Raw genomic sequence first — 12,947 nt, forward strand, 5'->3', positions numbered from 1 at the left:
AATCAATAAATCTATCTGTAAGAAATTGCTTGTACTCCAAAACGGAGCGGTAAGTGTGGTATTGGGACTCTCTCGCAGAGACCATGTAACTATGGTGAGACACTTTCTTCACTGGCTCCCGGTGGAATCCAGAATTCTTTTTCAAGTCCTAGTTATTACCCAATAGTGTAGTCAGCATAAGATGCCGGCAAATCTGCAAACCCTTCTCACCAAAAAAAGTCACAGTAGAATGCTGAGGTCAAATAATCAGGATCTTTTATTGGCTCCTAGATGTAGACCTGAGAAGGCTCTTAAAGGAGCCTTTTATGCGATCGCTCCCAGGATCTGGAACAATCTGCACAGGGATGTTAGAAGTATCAAATCCACAGATAGGTTTAAAAAGAGGCTGAAGACTCTACTGTTTGCTTAGACCTCTTTCATTGATTCTGATCTTTGCACCGCTCTCCAAGACTATCGATTGAGTCAGCATCCTTTTATGTTTTTTGTCGTAAGTCAGTCTGCGCCCTGAAGCCTAAGGGTCTATGTGTGCACGATGCAAATTTAATAGAGTACAAAAAGTACAAAAATGCATATGAATGTATGTAGTATGATATGAAAACTTTTTAAAACATACATTTGCTCTTCAACTTCACACAATGTTTTTCCTGGTCTATGGTCTGGGGCCTGGGTGGAGCAATGACAGCATCAGCTGTTAGAGGTGCTCCTCTAATTCTCCCATATGCTAGCGTGTGGCAGGCCCTAGGTTGCCTAGCAACCAATAGCTCATATTTTGCTGCTAAGTGAAAGAAAGTTGCAAGCCCGTGAAGGTGCTCACTCCCCACTTCACCAACAAAAACTCAGAATAATGGACACATCCCAGTAGGGAAGGAGACCAAGAGATTGGTGTGGAGATTCAGCAAACGTTTATATAAAATTCTGCATCCAGAGAACTTTGCTGCCTTGAGAACACTCTGGCAAACAATACAGAAACAGTACATTATAAGGTTACTGTGTCATCAGTGATAATTTCTATACAGTCTACAAGTTACAGTTTCATTGATCAGGGAGGTGCACATATAGTTCTGTAAGGGCCTGCTCCACGGGATTGGCTGATGACTTGGAGGGAGGTTGGACATCACGTGGTTCAGCGGGGCCGGTCCGCGTGAGGTGAAGGTTGGGTCAGGTCCTGAGAGGCGGCTGGTTCTGGCTAAACTGATCTATACACTTATCCTAGACATGCAGTAATTAATGATCATCAGTATATCCTTAAAATAGCTATTAGAGGCCTATAAATCATACACTTGTGTTTGCACTATCCCACTTTGGGTCACTAGCGAGGTGAAAGGTGTGGGGGTCTTGCCCCGAGGTAACCTGTGGGGGTCAGGATGGATAGCTGTCAGGTCTGGCACATCAGAGCGGGAAGGGGGTGGAGTGACACATATTGGTTTAGGGCAGAATACAGAGTGACATGAGTCGGGTTTTATTGGGGGCACTCAGAGGTGGTCAGCAAGGAAGGGTCATACTTCTGGTACATCAAAAGAATAGCTTTGGAGGAGCACAAGGTTGAACAGGCAGTAATTTTTCAACGGCTGGGTTAGGGGTGCAGGAGCAGGTTTGTTGAGATGGATGAACTATAAGTCATGGTTCAGCCCGGTCAAACACAGGACAGTGATCTCAGAGGAAGAATGAAATGAATACATTGGGCCTCATTATAACTGTGGCGGCCACGGTATGAACGGTAGCAATAAGGCACTGGCACCCTTCATACCGGGCCACCACATTACGAGTTCTGCTCACGGGTCCCTGACAGCCCGCCAGGCCTTACCTGGCAGACTGTGCGGCACCCAAGAGCAGAACTCGTGATTGCACCGGCACCGTTAGAAATGGTGCCGGTGCAACCATGCTCCCACCCCCATTCTGCCCTATGGGGCAGAATGGGCATCGGGAGCCCGGCATTACCACCTCCCGTGAATGGGCAATTACCGCCCACTCATCTCGTAATGGGCCGATTTTCGCCCAATTGCGGGAGTCGGTGCCGGAAGCGAGCATGGCCGAAGCTGTGCCTGCCATACAGGCACGGCTACCGCCATGCTAGTAATGAGGCCCATTGTGTGCTTGCAACATCTTGTCTCAGCACATCCATGAGAAAGGGACTTGGGAGGCACAGGCACAGGAGGAAAAAGGTAGGGGCTGTCAGTGCTCGCTGTGTGCGTGGCGCTGCTGATGCGAGAGGAGACTTCGCAATACCAGAATGCGGCATAGTCCAAAGATGGAGTCGAGGGTACACAAAATGGAGTCCAAGTGTGTCTTGCAATAGCCCCACCTTTCCTTATGCCAGGGCCTTGTCCCTATGACCACAGAAGGGAAAGGAAGGTGTCCCTCCTCTAGTGCAAGAGCAAGTGGTCCCTTTTGCATACAATGCATGGGGGGCTCAACCGACCCCCTCCTTCTTTACATTCCCCCCTTTCGTTACATCTAAAGTAAAAAACTATTGTTTTGTATTATTAGCATTCCTGTAGTGCTCTGCCTCCAATACTGCCTCATCCCAAGCAGGTGACCCTTTTATTGGCATCCATGCTCTGCATACACCTCAAAGGCTCTGGCCCTTCCTAGCATATTCATCAGGGTTGCATGACATGTATATTCCCCCATCCCCAACCAGATCTACCCACACTTCCTTATACCATTCTAATTCTTGGGGCTCCTTAAATGTGGTGTGATACAAGTTGTCCACCCTGTCCCCTAGATAACGATACACTGGGGTCATGCGGTATTTGGAGTTGCCAGATTCCCCGGTCTGTATCTGTGCATCCTTCATAGTTTGCACCTTTGTCGGTTTGCCCATCATCACCATCATCATTGCAGAACTAGGCATTGATTTTGCACAACATCGAACCCCTACCTGGCACACAGAAAAAATCAGCAAACGAAAATCGATGAGTGGGACAAAAATGTTCATCATTGTTCCGAACCAAGAAGGTATCCAGTCAAGAATGTTGTTGAACCTGTTGCTGGGTTCGATCCCCCCTTCTTTCTTCATTCTTTCACCTAGGTTGTGTACTGCAGATATCACGTGTGATAGGGTCCCTTTGTCAGCGTCGGCAGAAGGTACAAATGTACAGTATGCACTCCCGATTTTTTGACAAACACTGCCGTCCATTGTTGTGAGTAGGTCTAGGACGTACCGGTTTTCCATGGTCATCAACCGCAGGGCTCGAAGTTCCACATTGATCACCTTGAACCCTTCTTCTGTGTCGTTGGCCAGCTGGATCAGTTCCCAGCACATGATCTGCAGCCATTTGGCATTTGTTCTCGCCTGGATGCCTGGCACTAGAAGGGAGGCGAAGAAGGTTTCTGCAGAATTGAAAAGTTTATACTGGTCAGGAATCTCTGCTAGGAGGTCTGAGGATTTGCTGGAAATATAATTGGATGACCTCCTTTTGCGGGACACCCTTTCCTGTAACTCATCTTCAGACATCGTATGTGGAGGGCTCTTCGGTTGCTGGCTGGGGCGCTGGCGACATCTCAGTTGACTCCCTTCCCCCCCCGGACATGGCTTTCCGGAATCACCATCAAGGCCGAATGCAGCGTGGCCATGGCACAGGTACTTCTCCATGATGGCGGGAGGTGCAGGTATGCTTGTTTGCCACACACCCAGTAAGTGTCCATCAACGCTGCTGTGCCTTTTTCATATCTGGAAGGATGATTGTCTTATTGCAATGTTTGTTTGAGCCCATGGGCACCCTCCCTTCGCTGTGAAAACAGAGTTTGTGCTGAATTTCTTTTTGTATCTTGACAGGCTTTTCAAGGGCTGTCACCCACGTTAGTTTGGCAATGTGTTGAGACCATGTCGGAGTGCATGTTCGTTTTGACCCATTGAAAGTTTTCTTCGTACAGTCCTTGCAGTGCTTCAGCTTTACATGTGATTGTCTCTTCGTGCCATTTGTTTTCCGTGAACATTGTCCCTTTGATGATAAAAAATGGTTCTTTTATACATATTACTCCTTGAGGTCTGCTTGCTCATGATTTCTCGTTCTGCAGCATTGTATTGTTACCGTGTGTGCCTAGAAGGTCCTCTGATATCCTACAAAGGTCTAGATGAACGAGACACTGGGCATCTGACAAAGGCATTTCTTGGGGTATTAAAACTTTGGCCATGCCAGAGGCATGGGGTATCAAGGAGCAAATGTAACAACTTTCATTAGTTGGCTGTTTAGTGGTGGCACTCATATCTGAATACCATTTATTGGATTGGTCAGGGTGGTGGGGTTCTTCTACTTCATCTAATCCCAAGCCATGGAATGCATCATACTCCTTTCTTTCCACCCCCCTTTTCCATCTCTTATTCCCCCCTAGACCATTGTGCATCTTTTTCACCTTTTGATATCGTACAGGAAAAATGTCTGTCCAAGTTTCATCATTTTGTTCGCTACCACTCTGCCAAGACTGTGAGATTGGGTACGCTTGCGTGGTTTGGACATAGGGCTTAAAATGCATATTATCGCCATTTGAGGTAGGTTCTTCAGTTGTGTGCATATTTACATATGGCGATCCCAGAACATCAAACATAGGAGAGTCAACATTATAATCGTTGGACACATTATCAACATCATACCCCATAGCAGCATGTGTAAAAACAGGGGTTTTGACAGTTCGGTTTTTGTGCAGTGGTAAGACTGGCATTTAAGGAGTCGTTGTGGGCCCACATTACCCTGAACCCATTCCAAATGGGGGTTGACCCTTCTTGTATTAAGTGTACCGCGCCCCCCCTTGTTTATATCACCCAATATAAGCCCAAACAGAATAACATTGCAGAAAAAATTATTGCCACGAAATACACGCCACAGTCATAATTATAAGCTCTAGTAGCACTAATTTCTTCCCTATTGCTATCTACATTTGTAGTGCCGCTAGTGAGGGCCCTCCTATCTACCATATTTCCACCTGAAGGGGCGATATAAATGGGTAAAGTACACACAAGTAAATCAAATATTATCTTTTCATCCTTTACATACTCTTACTACTACTCAATACTCTTATAAAATTTCTGCATTCAAGTTACTGATTTTCATTTTCTTTACCCAACATGGTTGTAGCACCCTTTTTTATTCATGGCACTGCAATCTCTTGCTCTTATGGATGTTCACCATGGGGTACTTTGCTATCGTGTGCCTTTCTTACATCCGTGAGATGTATCCAGTACTTCAACCCTTTAACTTTTACATCCAAGGGTGTGCATTAAATCCCTTCATAGGGGCTGTGGAATCGTGGGGAGTTCCATGTCCGCACGAAACTGCACACGTACACGCTTTCACCGGGCATTAACTGTAATGCTGGGCTGTCTGCTGCTAGAGTGGTTGTATCTGTTTCATTTTCTCGTGTAAATGGGGGTGCTATATGTTTTGCTATACTCCGTCCAGCTTGTGTCAATTGGGTGATATATTCCTTAAATTTATCCCCTAGCACTGTGGCAGCTCTGTGAGCGTCTTGGCTCTTCTTACCGGAGATAGTGGCATTTGAATACGCCTCCCCATCACTATTTTGTGCAGGGACAAATGGTGGTCTTTACTTGGCTGTGTTCTAAGTTGGAACAGTGCTAGAGGCAAGCAATATACCCAATTTTTTTTCAGGGAGTGGCACAGTTTTGATAATCTACTCTTGAGGAGGCTATTTATCTTCTCAACAACCCCTTTTGCTTGCAGGTGATAAATTGAGCAAAGTGTGAGTTTAACACCCAGCAATCCCAGCAATGTTGTTACTTCTTTAAAGAGGTCATTTACAAATTGAGTGCCGTTGTCTGAATGGATCACGTCACAGATCCCCCACCTCGGGAACACCTCCCTCACTAGGAATTCTGCTGCGCATTTGGCGAATGGGTTGCGCAGGTTCCTGCTTCTACCCAACGTGAAAAGGGGCACACCACCACTATGAGATATCTTGCCCCGTTGCACCGTTCTCCCATATCAACATAGTCAACGTGTAATTCTCGGAATGGACCTGATGGGCTTGGCAGGGTTCCTCGCAGCGTTCTGAGGGTCATACCTGAACTGCATGTTTGGCATGTCGTGCACTCTATTACCAATTTCGTTAATTGTTCCTGCAAATTGGGGACAAACCAGTCCTCTTGAATATCTGCCGCGATGTGTTGTTTGGTTACGTGTATAGGGAAGTGAAGCTGTTGGATTGCAGTTGGCAAAAGCTCCATCAGCATTACCACTTTCTCTGTGATTTCCTGACACCAGAGGAGGTCTGTGGGTGATTGTTTGCACCCTGTTTTTGACCATATTTCCTGCTCATCTGCTGGGGCGCGTTTCAGCAATTCTATTATTTGAATTATGGGCATGGAACTTTATCCTTCTTCCTTGTTGTCTTGTGTGGGTGTCCTTACTACACATTCTACTACTTGGAGAACATCAAAGTATGCAGCTTCTTTCACAGTGGCGTTTGCCGCTGCGTTCCCGAGTGAGAAAGCATCTGTGTTATTTGTGTGGGCCTGGCACTTCACTAAAGCCACTACTGATGGCTCTGCTAATGGTTCAATGAGGTCATTCAACAGTTGTGCGTGTTGTACGGGAGAACCATCCACTCTCATGAATCCTCTTCGTCGCCATCATGACAAGCTGGAATGCACGGTCATTGTCACATATTGTCTTGTCCGCCAAGAGTGCACGAACAGTAATTTATCAGCAGTACATTTGCTGAGCAAATACTTTGAACGCAGGTAGACGAAGCAATGGCTTACACCCACACGTGCAATTAGAGGATAAGTAGCACTTATATGGCTATTTATTCATAGTTACACACACATAAGCAATAAGTGATAACACAGAAATAAATCACAGAAAAGATAGTAAGTTAGCAAGAATACATCACCATGGGCGTAACTGAATTCCTCATCTTGCCAGAAGCGGCTGGAAGACCCCGGTAACAGCCAGGCTGAGAGCACAACAACCTACAGGGATTTCGGAACAAGGCGTCCCCCCTCCGACTGAGGTCTTTGTGCTTTTCCCGCCTGACCTGTCCAGAGCTCCGCATATATACCCTCCTCAAAAGGGGTGGCAATTTCTCGAACCTTCTGACATTAGCGCTTGCGCGTTGATGAGTGACCGTTGGTTGCCGGCCGGGTCAACCGACAGTAACCCCAAGGATCAAAGCCTTCTCCCTCCTACAGCACCACGGAAAACAATTCCATAACTCATCTTGAAACCTTGGCGTGGGAATAGCAAACCTTATCAGGTACCAGCCGTCACCTGTGGATCCTAGCTTTCCCAGCGCCATGTCCTTGGCTGAGGCATGCATACCAGTCTCAGCAACGAATTATGTTAAAAACATGTTTTTCATCAAGTGCAGCCTCCACTGATGCATGGAATAAATATCCATTATGGCTCTGAGTACCCCCAGAATGCACTGCACACCAGCGCCATGTTTTAGCTCAAGCATCACAATCCACCCTTGGATATTTACTTTCCATAGCCCAGTGGTAGAGGAGCTGGTCTTTGAAACCGACGAAACAACAGAACTAAATTGGGAATACATTGAATAAAACAACAACCAGCAATTATAATAGCAAATATAATACAAATGCAAGGAAGGGTGTAACGCAGTGTACCCCCAATATCAGGAATCCATGAAAATAACCAATCCCACCAATTCCCAGTATGATCTTGAGACACTTCGGAAATTAAATCCCTCAAACTTCGAATATGACTTTCAATTGATCGTGAATGGTCACTTAGATTAAAACAACACATACCTTCAACTGCGTTACAACCCAAATTATGTTTCAGCAATAGATAATCAACAGCAGCCCTGTTTTGCAAAGCTGCTTTTCTAATAACTTTGCTATCAAGGAGAAACTCTTCCAATGCTTGAGAAGTATGATTAAGTCCTTTTACTACTAAACATAATAGTTTAATTAAAGATTTGTAACCCCTAGCAGCTAAACCCCAGACTCCCACTAATGAAAGGGCTAATGCTAGAACCTCAGCCTCTGATAGCAAATGCACATGTGAATCACAATCTGGAGATAGACCCACAGATTCGAAGGTTGATCTTTTGCTTTGAGACATTGCTGGGTGTAAAGGGAACATCATAAATCCTAATCGAGTTAAGGCACATGGACCTACGGAAATTTTAGCTGGAATGTAAGTGTATGTGATATTGCCACATGTGAAAAGCCATCCTGTTGGAAGTTTCACATGATTTAAATGACTGGCAGCTATCACGGTGTGATTACAGGACATACAATCTCATTACGACCCTGGCGTTAAGGGTTTAACGGCGCCGTAAAAGGTGTCGGCACCGTTAAACCCTTAACGCCTCTTTACGAGTTCCCTTTGCGGGACCCGACCTTAACGCCTGCTTTTAGCAGGCGTTAAAGTAGGGTGCCCCAAAGGGACCTTGGTGCTAAGTACGGTGCCACAATTTGCGGCACCGTACTTAGCGCCTTCCCCATTCCCTTTGAGCCCTATGGGGCAAAAATGGGAATGGGGAAGGGCCCATGGTGAATGGGGAATTACCGCCCCGCCAACCTTGGAATGGGGGGGTAATTCCGCCATTCACCATGGCGGACCCCGGCATGGACCATGGTGCTAATAGCACCATGGTTTAGCGCTGGGGTCGTAATGAGGCCCATACTGTTGTTCACATTTGTACGTGCTTGGAACTCGTAAACACAACCTTTTCTCAAATGCAGTTTGATTTTCCTGTTTTGTTGAATTCAGCTGTTGGCATTTGCCAATTTCACTTGGTCGGCAGGTCATAAAATCACAGACATCTCATTGAGTCACATTATAAATTATAATACGTGTCAGGTTTCTCCACTTGCGATCTGTTTCCTGGCAAAACCGGCAATACTCGTAGACAGAAAAAGACTGTCTAACGTCGGAATCCTGTACAGCAGAATCATGGTGCATGACTCCAAAAATATGCTTTTGAACCGGAACTGGCGTCGGCACCGCTACTAAACAAGTAGTCAGCAAAGCTTCAGCATTGGGCACTTCAGTAAGACAAAAGTGCGTAATGTTCAGTACCTGTTGTGCCAATTATGTCCACATATTCTCTGTTTGGGTAATCATCGGGGAATATCTTTGCCGTCCTAAAGACATCTCTTGCATAGCTGGCATCAATGTTGTTTGCGCTTGCACCTGATGTGTTTGCTGCATTCCACAAGTCCATTTCTTCGGTTTGGCTGGCTTTTCGGCACCGGCATAGGGCTGCTTTCGGACATCATTGCTCATCATCATCAGTTTCCCATGGATCACTGGCACAGATGTGACATTTCTCATTGGTAGCAGCATGCTGTTTGACTCTCCCAAACAGAGTCCATTTAGTCCCACAATTACACCAGCCAGACACAGGATCTACAAGGCAAACCCAGAAAAGAGATTTCAGTGTTGAAAATCAATCTCTTAGGTAACATTTGTTTGCGGGCACATACTTCCATTTTTCATTGCCGGGTTCCATTACTAAGACTACCTGGTCTTTGCCTGATGCAATAACATCTGCGGGCACTGGTAGAACACTTGCTCTTTCGACCCACACCTTTGCACCCGGTACCATACTATATGAAGACCCAAAACCACGATTCCCACGGGTAGTTAACACTGTGGGAGGCTCGCCCTTTTTGATCATGCACAATTTAACAGGATCAATAATCAACTGGGCCACCCGATCGCCCTTATAATTGGTAACACTTGGTCTCCACTATTCATTAAGAAGACTTTGATCTTGCCTTGGTAATCGGCGTCAATGACCACTCCCAGCACTTGAGCTCCCTTAAATGCTAATCCAGATCTAGGGGCAATCCATCCCATATGCTCTGGAGGAATGTGTACTCCAATCCCTGTTTCAATCACAAGAATCCCTCTCGGGTCTAATCTGATTTCTTCATGAGAATGCAAGTCTACCCCTGCTGACTCTGGAGTCACCCGATATGGAGCTAAAGAACCGGGGGTAATTTCCCAGTATAATAGAGTCTCTCTAACTGAGTTGGGTTGAATCTGTAAAGCAGGAGTCATTAGTCGCAACAATGGAGTCTCATGATTATTCACAGGCCTATTGTTTAGCACTTGCACCGCATCAAACACACGATCACGCCAGCCTGCTAAACTGCCATCTCCAGATTTGCGCAGCTGTTCTTTCAACAAACCATCGATCCTTTCAATTAATCCTGACGCTTCAGGGTGATAGGGGATGTGGTAGAGCCACTCAATACTCTTTTCCTGACAATATTTCTGAACTAATTTGCCTTTGAAGTGTGACCCACTGTCACTTTGAATTTGCAAAGGCACTCCGTAATGCAACGTGATCTGATCTAACACCTTAATGGTGTTCAGTTGTGTAGCATGTTTGCACGGCAAAACCATCATATATCCAGAGTATGTATCCACAATGGTGCATGCATACGGATAGCCTTTGCTGATTGGCAGAGGACCAATATAATCGATCTGCCAAATTTGACCTGGTAACATTCCTCTTCGCAACGTGCCCTGGACAATCTGAGGGATATGCCTGTGCTGTTTGTGTTGGCACACCGGACATTGCAAAATTATTGTTTTCACTACCTCTAAAGGAATACTGATTCCTCGAGCTTGTGCCCACCTGATAGTAGCCTTTCTCCAAGGTGCCCACATTTCTGGTGAGCCCAATTGGCCAAACCCTCCAAATCGTCTTCCTGAGCCTCCGTATCCACAGATGAAATCTTGGTGTGTTCATCTGCAATAGAATTAAACCAACGTTCTAATGAATCTGTAGCACAATGCGCATCCACATGATACACAGTGACTTCACTTTGTAATAACATTTCCGCAATATCTTGCCACAGTTCTTTTCCCCACAACACTTTTGAATGAATCTTTCACCAATTCTTTTGCGAGGTTGGCAGCCACACCACCAATCCATTCGCCACTGACCATTCATCTGTGTACAAGTGACATCAACCAGGGGTCTCTTGTTTCAATGCTTGGTAAACTGCGTAAAGTTCGGCAAACTGACTGCTCTTCCCTTTCCCCGATGTCAAAATGTTTTTAGTCTTGGGATTGTATGACATCGCTTTCCAGTATCGCTCAGTTCCCACATATCGGGCCGAGCCATCTGTAAACTAGGCATGCTCTGTCTGCTGTACGGTCAGATCTCCATAAGGTACTCCCCATTTCACGGGAGACTCGCGTTTCTCAGACACTTCCGGTGGTATGTAATCTGAGGGTGGTATGCTGGCTACTTGCTCATTAAATTTTGCAACCCCACCCTTCCTTGATTTAGGTCTGTCTTGAATGTACCATTTCCATTTAATTATACTGGCTTCTTGAGCGTGTCCTATTCTGTGTGTTTTATGAGAGCTCAACACCCATTGCATAATCAGGATTTCTGGCCTCATCAATACATCATGCTCCACTGTCATTTGCTCAGTATTGACAAGGGCCCAGTAACATGCCAGCAACTGCTTCTCGAATGGAGTGTATGAGTTACCAGCATCAGGCAACTTATGACTCCAGAACCCCAATGGCACACGTTTCCTGTCCTGTTTCTGCCACACACTCCAGTTAGCATTATTGTCTTGCACAGACACATTTAATTCCACATCGCCTTCCTTCAGTGGCCACAAATCAAGCACCTGCTGCACGGTGTCTTTCGCCAAATCAAATGCTTTTTGCTGCTCCTCCCCCCACTGAAACTCAGATTTCTTTCGTATCACTTTATAGAGGGGGGGCCAGTATCTGCCCTAAATGGGGAATGTGCTGTCTCCAAAACCCAAACAGCCCTATGAACTGCTGAGCTTGGTTTTTGTTCATTGTAGTGGTGAACTCAAGTATTTTCTATAGGGCCTTCGGCACCATCTCTCGATGCACATTATGCCACTGAATCCCTAGGAATATCACTGTCTCAGCTGGCCCTTGAATTTTGTTTGGGTAAATCTCCCACCCTTCCTTCTTCAATCCTTCCATAATAACTTCTAACTGGTTTTGCACACTTCGCTCATTCTTGCCCTGAATCAAAATATCATCAATGCAGTGAGAGATTTGCAGGTCAGGTTTACACAGTATCTTGTCTAAGTGTTCTGCCACCAGCCAGTGACAGATAGTCGGTCTATGTATGTACCCCATAGGTAACCTCGTAAGGTGTACTGACGCCCGCTCCAAGAACATGCAAACTGCTCTTGGCACTCTTCAGCAATTGAGCAATTGGCACAGAGAAAAATGCATTGGCTAAATCTACCACTGCATAACAGGTCTTCTCAAACTTTTGAACATTCTCAATCAAGGTAATGGCATCTGGGACTGTGGGCACTAAGGAAGGAGTGTGTTTATTTAACTCGCGGTAATCCACGGTCATCCTCCAAGACCTGTCCCCTTTTTTGACAGGCCAGAGAGGGTTGCTCCACGCAGTAGTAATAGGGCGTAACACACCCGCCTCTACGTACCCTTTGATGGTGTCTGAAATTTCCATGTGCCCCCCGGGAATGCAATATTGTTTCATCGCTACCCGCTTGGTTGCCACAGGCACCTGCTATGGGGTAATCCTCAATTTGCCTACATTAAGGGGTGTGCAGGTCAATGCACTCACTTCAAATTGATACGTTTACCTCCAAGTCCCAAAGTCAATCCTTCTAAAATGTCAAAGCCAATTATGTACTCAGGTATTGGGACAATCAAAACTTCAACTCATCTCCACCTCAGTTTGTACTGCGGGGGTCTCCTTCCCCCCTAGACCTGTAATGGTAAAGTGTCTGCCTTTGAATCGTGTTGGATTTCCATGAATCAGAGAGGCCTCCGCCCTGGTGTCTATCAATGCTTGCACCCCTTGTGTATTTCCCGGCCCCAAAAAACCTTAACATTAACATGGGGCCACCTATCAACTTTTATGCGAGCGGATGCTGCTGGAGCTTGGCCGTAACCCTAGTCAAATTTTGAATGAGTGTAACCTGACTCTGCCTCTAACATTGCAATCACCACCTTCCTTAAATAAGC

The sequence above is a fragment of the Ambystoma mexicanum genome, chromosome 5q (assembly GCF_040938575.1).
Source record: "Ambystoma mexicanum isolate Mex_15411 chromosome 5q, UKY_AmexF1_1, whole genome shotgun sequence".
NCBI classification, from domain to species: domain Eukaryota; kingdom Metazoa; phylum Chordata; class Amphibia; order Caudata; family Ambystomatidae; genus Ambystoma; species Ambystoma mexicanum.